The 8,586-nt window shown below is 31.9% G+C and overlaps 1 long non-coding RNA gene across 1 annotated transcript; it reads right to left on the bottom strand.

Moving 5' to 3' along the window:
• Nucleotides 1-672: 672 nt before the first annotated feature.
• Nucleotides 673-8,514, bottom strand: LOC147809506 (uncharacterized). The gene is made up of 2 exons (XR_015433786.1): nucleotides 7,350-8,514; nucleotides 673-1,089 (listed from the first exon to the last, which is right to left on the bottom strand). It is a non-coding gene; the product is annotated as an uncharacterized LOC147809506 (long non-coding RNA).
• Nucleotides 8,515-8,586: the final 72 nt, after the last annotated feature.

Below are 8,586 nucleotides of genomic sequence, written 5' to 3'. Positions count from 1 at the left end.
TCTGAACATTCTTTGTGATTGGAAACTTTTTTCAGCATTTTCATTTATCTGGGTGAATTAAAAGATTCTCAGATACCATAATGATTTAGTTATTTCTGATTAGATCTAGAATTATAAGGAGCAAGTACTTTTTGACCTATCAAAGATTTTTTGAATGCCCTATGAATGAAAAACCAATGAATTTCGATAATATATTATACCAATTTTTCCTTAAAACCACTTTTTGTATAACTTCAATATATAAATTCAAGACAAACCAGGTTAAACCACTAACTTAGCTTACACTGGAGGAAATTTTCTCAAATGATGTGGGATGTTGGCATCCTTATCTATGGTATCGTTTAATTATTTAAAGATTGTGGTGGCCAAATATTAAATCAAATGTTAAAACAAAAATTCAGCTATTAAATATTTAGGGAAAAATCTCAGACTGAAAGTAGAAGTTTTCAACTTTGTAAATGAAAGTATTTCTTATTTTAGATCATTAATCTAAATTTTTACATTATTCACAGTAACAGTAATAGTTTTTTCACTTTGTTGACAGTAGTAAAGATAAATAAGAATTGAAAATATCTTGAGCTACCCCTTTTTTTGGGGGGGGGGGGAGGAAATGACTGAAGGATAGTAGAATTTAAACTCTTCAGTTCTAAACATCCATATAAAAACAAAACATAACTTTTCTTCAATTTAATTTTTTTCAAACGTGAATTGTTTACAAAATGCGAAGAACTATCGCCATCTCTTTCCTCATCATTAGCATTTCTTTTAAAGAATATTTCTACATTTCTTGCTATATTTGTCGTATCTGTATCCTTTGCAACATATGGCATTAGGGGGAGGAGTGCAGTCACATCCATAAATAGTGCACAATCTTCTGGCACGTCCATGTGACCCGCCTGGCCTTCTGCGATAGCCATTTGATGAGACTTGCCTCTCGTATCTTCGTAAAGTCTCTCTTCTACCATGATCATGAGGATGCTGTAAAATATTGCCTAGTGCATTTGAAATAGATGTGCAGTGAATCTCATGGGGCAAGACGATGCTCAAAAGAAAAATAATTGCAATCAAACGGACTTTTTTCATCATTTCCTAAAGTAAACAAAAAATTTAATTAATATAAAAGTAGTTATTAAATTGTATGCATGAACAGTGTGCTGAAAGAAAAGAAATAGCGAATTTTTGATGTAATGGTCGGATTTTCAAATGCCAAGGCTGCAAACTACTACGCATTTTGCAAGTATTTTATGTCTTTTGCAAAATGGTCCAGTGTAGAATGCTATGTTGAAAAGGCCTTATTTAATAACACTCAAATTTAAGAACGTAAACAGTAAAAACAAACGCATATGATGGTGTGACATTTCTTAGACAACCCTATCAACCTTCAATTTCAGCCTGTTGCCTGCCACATAAGTTGTACATAATTATAAATATTGTGCATGATCACAGTGCCCTCTGTTGGTCGAGCGGAGATGCATAACATTATCTAAACACTATTTAGTGCTTAGGCATTGAGGTATGTTCATTTCTGTACTTGTGTTTTGGAACAGGATTATTTAATTAGCGCAAGCGGTATTTTTACGTTCGAAATCAGATTCAAAAACATACTTTAACTAAATAAACATACCTTCTTTTTGGACAGATTTTGATTCTTGACCGTAGAATAATTACTATCTGGATCATATTGTCTAATTAGTTTGGGCAGGAGAGCGGTTGAAAGGTCCCTTTCTGCGAGTTTCGCCATATCAAAGAAGTTTCTATATTTCAACCGAATCTCTACTCTTTTTTTTAATTTTTTATTCGACCGATTTCCTTCAAATGTCAGATTTACCCTTAAAAATTAAGTAGATTAAATTAATGTAAAATTTTATACCTTACAATTCAAAATTGTTCAACTGTAAGCAGATTAACAAAACAAAAACAATACAAAAATAGTTGTTGCTGACGTATGCTTGTTTAGGCTGAGGGGGTGCGATTGTTCTTATGTTCCAGTGCCGCCATCTATGACCAAGAATTCGACTTCTGCCACACCATACGTCACATTCGTTTATAGGGTGGAACCATTCATATATCCATTCATTCATCCACAGATCGTAATTTTGACCTGAATCAGGGAACGATCAATCTTCAATCCAGTACCCTCAGAGAATTTGATTTGTTATGGCAGTGTCTCCCAAAGTGTGGTACGCGTACCCCCAGGGGTACGGGAACAGTTTAGCTGGGGTACTCGTTCTTATGCGAAATATCTTACAGCAAACGAAAATTTCACAAATTTTATTTAAAAACAAAGCTTGCCATAAAAATTTACGATGACGTATTTTTCTATTGGCTATTTTTTTCAGAGTAAACAGTTAATAATTACTGGTGTTAACAGCCAGTTGTGATTTTTAACTTTTGTGCAATTTTTTTAGTAAAAAACACATTAATATCTTTATTAGTGGTACACAGAGTTACGAAAAATTTAGAAAGTGTACACAAAAGTAATAAGTTTGGGAAACACTGTGTTATGGGAACATGAAGGACTTTTGCGACTAAACAGATTTAACGTGCATCAGTCACTTTACTACACGGGAAGTCTTCGTCCGGCGGGGTTCGAACCCACGCTCTACCGACCAGGCTACAAAAAATAGTGATTGTAAGAAATAGTTCTTAACACGGAATTATATTCAAATAAACAAACTTTACGATTGTGTAAAAAATATTTTTAGACAGATTTGCTTTATGAGAACAGTAGATGGCGAATTAAATAAAAATAAACAGCAAATGGTCCAAATTTAGGCCTTTTTTTCATAAACTTTTAGGATCATATTCTCCAGATTGCCAGTATGTTTATTTTATTTTATAACCATCGTTGAACAGCCGTCCCAATATTTTTAGTTTCCATTATCAATGTTCAACTTCGTCGAAACCTTGCAATTCAGAACCCAATCCAAATGACAAGAGAACTCCTAGATCAAGTATTAGGAGAATTTTGCATTCGTGGAGGACTTTTTGATGGAACTAATCCGCATTTGCGTCACATGGAGAGGAAAATCACGAAAACCTAATCATGGTTAGTCAGACGGCAAAGGGACTTTAAACCATGTTCCGTCTACCACTGGGGATATTTTACGTCAGCATTGGGGTGTCTTGCCTTATTGCATGAACATATTGGTTTCAAATGTGGCATAGTATTTGAACGAAAAAAATTTTTAAAGCTCTACTTTTATATTTGGAGGTTTAAGAGGGCAGAGAATTCACAAAGATTACATTCTTTACAAAACAACATAAAAAAATGGTGACACTTGTATTATAAATTGTCCATTTTTATCTCTTATTCTTTACCGCTATTAAGTTTTCCTAAGTCAACACCAAGATTAAGTTTTCTGTGATATACTGCAATTAGAAATAAATAGAATATTTATCCGACAGTTGGGTGGTTAGACTGTAAATATCATTAGTGATACTGTAAATATCTTTTCTTCTTTGAGCTGGACACCTGGGCCGCTCAGCGTCCCCTATCCCATCCATCATGCTTGTTTCGATAGTTGTGGTAGAAATATTTAAGGTCAGCAGTCCATGTGGTGGCTGGTTAGCGATACTGTAAATAATTAACTGAACTGAACTGTATGAAATATCTGGGCACCTGAGGCCGCTTGTGGCCCTTTTCCCAACCATCTTGAGGTTAATGAGGTTGGAGCTTCGATGAGGTTGTGGAATGTAAATGAAGTAAAGGAGTATTCATGTGGATCATTGAGGTTCTGACTATGCAATTATATGCAGTAGGGTGATAAGACTATATTGTAAAGGTATGAACTTGAGATACGCTGGTATTGTGAAAATGAGGTTATGTATATGCTAGTGATGTCGGTAATATGTTGCATCACTGCAATAGTGTGCTGTTATTAGTCTGATGTGTTCAGTCAAATTTTAAAATAGAAATATTTCATTGAAATATACTGTAAATATCATCACATTATAAATGGCATATTACACTGGTAATCCAATAAGATAAAAAAAGTTAAATTTCTTATATAGTTTTTAAATTTTACATTAAGTTTAGATCAAAAAACAGTATGTATTATTGTCATGAGAAAACTCATATTTTCAGCAAAAATAGTTGGATGATAATATGCATCTTGACAAAATATTTGATCTGTTTTTAATAAATAATTAAAAAAAAAAGAAGAAAAAAGTTTAACTAAAAAGAGGAGAAAAGTTTAACTTTTGTCTGCAGCAGAACTGGATATGAAGGCAAAATTGCAGGACAGGAACACTTTAATGGTCCACTAATCTTCAGATTTTTTAAATATAGTTGGAATATAATAATTATAAACTAGCGAGTATTAATTGTAAACAAATATCAGCCAACCCAGAAGTTGTAGATTCAATCAATATTTAAAGCAACTGTCTAAAAATAATTTAAAAACTTTGTGGAAGAGCCAGGCAAGTAACATTTTCAGAGATACTATAATCAGGGCAAGAAAAAAAAGCGATCTCCGAACTATTTTATTAAAGATTTATTACAGACGAGGGTAATAATTCTTGTTCTTATTTTATTTGCAACAGCCTAACTTGCAGTAAAAATCAAGCAAGCATACTCAAAATTAATATGGAGATCTGTTATGTTGAAATTAAAGTGAAAGTAAAAGCAGTTCTGTTACATTAAACATGCCCATACTGATGCAATCACTTTCTTTTCTTTTCTTTGATTCATAAATACCCTTAAAAATAGCACTTACCTGGTTCTTCCACTAAACTTTTCAAATAAAGCAAAGTTCGTGTAGTTTTGTCAGCACTTAAAAATTTCATCACACGATTATTATGTCTTACATATTTTTCTTTAAATGTTTATGCAACGTAGTGGTGAAAGTTATTGTAAATCATCTTTACTAATTCAAAAAACAAACGGTAAAATATTGCAACGACTTTAATTAATTAACACAATATCTTCTGTTAAAATGGGAAAAATCAGCGTTATATATATTTGGTTTAAACATTAATTAAAATAAACATTATTATGTTTACACTGGGGAAAATTTTTTTGGTTGCATTTATACAAAGAACTTGATCTTGAGCCGCGATGGCTCAGGGGATAGAACGTTCGCCTTGCAATAAGGTGGACCGAGTTCGAATCCCACCGATGGCTGGTCGATACGAATCCGCATCCGGCTCGCAACGTCCACAATGCAAACGTGAAATATCCTCAGTGGTAGACGGATCATGCGTTAGAGTCCCCTTACCGTCAGGCAAACCGTGGGAAGTTCTCGTGGTCTTCCTCTCTATATAACGAAAATGCGGGTTAGTTTCATCAAAAAGTCCTCTACGAAGGCAAATTTCTCCCAATACTTGATCCAGGAGTTCCCTTGTTTTCTGAATCGGGTTCAAAATTTCAAGGCTACATAGTTGAACATTAGTAGTCATAAACCCAAAACATTGGGTCGGCTGTTCACCAACGGTTATAAAAAAAAGTACTTGATCTTGCCTTATTTAGATGCGCTGATTTTATATCTGAAAATAATTTTGCTCCTAAATCTATTAAAATAATTAAAAGTGTTATATATAAAAGGGGTTTGCGTAAATATTGTGAAAAACTTCTAGGTCATTTCAGGTACATCATCAGGATTAAAATTCCATAGGAACTTGTTCCCAGAAATGTCGTCGCAAGCGGCTAGGGGCGCTTTCATACTGTTATTAATAGGGAAGCGCCCCTCACGGTGTACGAGAATATTTCCGTAAATGGGCTTCTATGACATTCTCATAATGATGAAGTGTCCAAACTCCTCTAGAAGTTTGGCACATCATTTATGCCACTCCCTCTGTTGTATGTAACATTTTTAAACTTGCACATTTCGACAAAAAATAGACCAAAACGGTCGTTTCAAAAGTAACTGTTGCTTGGATAGAGAAACCAATAGCATATTTAAAATCAGCGAAGAGAAAAATATTCGGGATCCTTAAAAAAAATCAAGCGACAGAAAACAAATAAAAATGTTATCCATCCAATATTAAGTGTTATTTATTCCACTGCGTATACTTTGTACTTGATATATCTGAGACTTTGTGTACTTAATATTTCTAAGTACTTAGCACTCTAAACAAATAAATATTGATGCTAACAAATACATTTTGTATCAATTCATTTTAAACATGTAAAATGTAAAACCACCAAAACAAATAAAAAATAGGCTTTAAATCTTGGGAATTTCTCATCTAGATGGGAGTCTCATTTTAGATTTTGTATCTATGCCTAGGTAGGTATGTACTTTATTTACGTCACACTAGAGTTGCACAATGGCGGAGTGAAATTAAACACAACTTTTGGAGAAAATTAAAAGCAATTATAAAATTGTTGATTTAAAATTTTAAAAATATTCGTTAAAAACTGCGCAAGATATAAGCATTTAAACTAGTTCTTTTAATCTGCGCAAGCAAAAAAAATTTAAAAAAGTTTTCTCATAATTTTGTAGGGATTCGTAATTGGCAACTTACGATAAAAGCTTTATTTGAATATCTTAAGAATTTAAAAAGTTTCACACAATTTTCTAAGTAGTTTTTATACTTTTTCAAAGAAAGCTCAAAACAATAAAGGATTTATCCACAGATATCATCTTGTACAATTAAACAAGATTTATTAAAAATGAGACCCGATAATTGTAAAGAATTATGATTTGCTTTTGAATTTTGTCGTATATGATACAAAATAAAATTTGTGAATAACCCCTGATCGCTTTTAGCTTTCTTTTGAAAAGTACAAAATCTATTTGGAAAATTGTTTGAAACTTTTTAAATTTTTAAGAAATTCAAACCAAATATTTTTTATTAGTTGCAAAATACGATTCACTATAAAATTATGAAAAAGTTTTTAAAAATTTTTCAGTGCATGTGCAGTATAAAAAAACTAGCTTAAATACTCATAACTTACGCAGTTTTTAACGAATTTTTTGAAAATTTTAATTAATTTTACATTCCTTCAAAAGGTTTGTTTGATTCAAATGAATATCTATAAAGTTATAACGAAAAAACGTAAGGTTAAAAAATTATTACAAAGAGAGAGAGAGAGAGAGAGATTAGTTTAATATTTTGACAACACTGACTGGCGTATGATACATATGCGCATGTATAAAAGAACTAGCTTAAATACTCATAACTTACGCAGTTTTTAACGAATTTTTTGAAAATTTGCAATTAATCTTAAATTCCTCCAAAAAGTTTGTTTGATTCAATTGAATATCTATAAAGTTATAACGAAAAAACGTAAGGTTAAAAAATTATTACAAAGAGAGAGAGAGAGATTAGTTTAATACTTTGTCAACATTGTTATGAAGTTTTGAAAATGTTTGAAATGAAATGTTTAAAATAAAAATAATTACCTTCAAATTTATGACGAATCTTTCTTGAATGTCGGAATGAGTTGTCTGAAACCTTCTCTTTGAGTTAGCGTGATATTTATTCAAGTTAACTCTTCCTCTGACTTTGATAGTAATTATTTCAAGCGTCAAAACACTGGGGCAAAACCGGAAAAACCTTTCAATATTCAGAAAACGCTTTCATTCTATAAATCATTCCTCTGTTATCTTATTATTTTTACTAAGCTTCCATTAATTCATTTTCATGCTTGTAACAAAATTTTTTCTTGCAGTCGAAATTGCAATCTCTTTCCGATTAGAATATTAAAATATTTAATTGTAGCTCCATGACCTTGCAAGCGTCAGAAATTTAATGGGGGATTCCATCAGAAATTGTTTTATAATTATTAACCGGTGTGGTACAGCCGACCTAATTCTGAGATTACGACTATCATTGTTCAATTTAGTTGTCTTGTAATTTTGAACTCAACTCAGAAGACAATGAAGCAGCTGGATCAAGTCTGTGAAATCGAATTTTAAAAATGTTGTATTTTAAAAATTCGATTTCTCACAAACAAATCGACTGTTTTTATTCAAATTTTATATTTTGCCGTGCAAAATTATTTTTTTTTAAAATTATGTAAAAAATTGCATACCTTACAATTTAAAACCTTTTCTATTAATATTAAATAATATAACAAAAAATTATAAATATTTTCTAAAAGTTATTTTTTGTTACGTTAAGTGGTAAAATTAACGTTTAAGAACTATCCAATATTTTAACCGCTCTCCCGACCAAACTATTGAGACCATATTTCCTAGATTGCGATTACCCCCTATACTTTAGGGGTCAGAAGACCAAATCCACCAAAAAAGGGTATGTTTATTCAGAGCTAGCTAGTTTTCAAGTCAGAATTCGCCCTCTAAAATATCGACTGCATTAATTAATTAGCATATTTGAAGTCACTCCCTCGAATCATTAAGATTGAGTCCTAGAACGAGAAGATCCGATCATTAAATCGAAATTTATTTAGGGTAGTCCGTTATTTATTTTGAGCCCAATATATTCAATACTTTTTCTGAATAAACATATATCCAAATTTGTCGCATTTCGATTTTTAAAAGTCAAAATATAGAGGAAAGTAGGTACAGTAGCTCTCTGGAAAATTTGATCCCAAAACAATGCAACTTGAAAAGATAATTCAGAAAAATTCACCATGGTGTTTCGTTTTAAGATTTAAGACTTAACGGAGGAAAAGGA

Source organism: Parasteatoda tepidariorum, chromosome 5 (genome assembly GCF_982258835.1).
Source record: "Parasteatoda tepidariorum strain Cologne lab strain chromosome 5, Ptep-v5.0, whole genome shotgun sequence".
NCBI classification, from domain to species: domain Eukaryota; kingdom Metazoa; phylum Arthropoda; class Arachnida; order Araneae; family Theridiidae; genus Parasteatoda; species Parasteatoda tepidariorum.
This window is presented reverse-complemented; position numbering and strand designations above follow the sequence as displayed.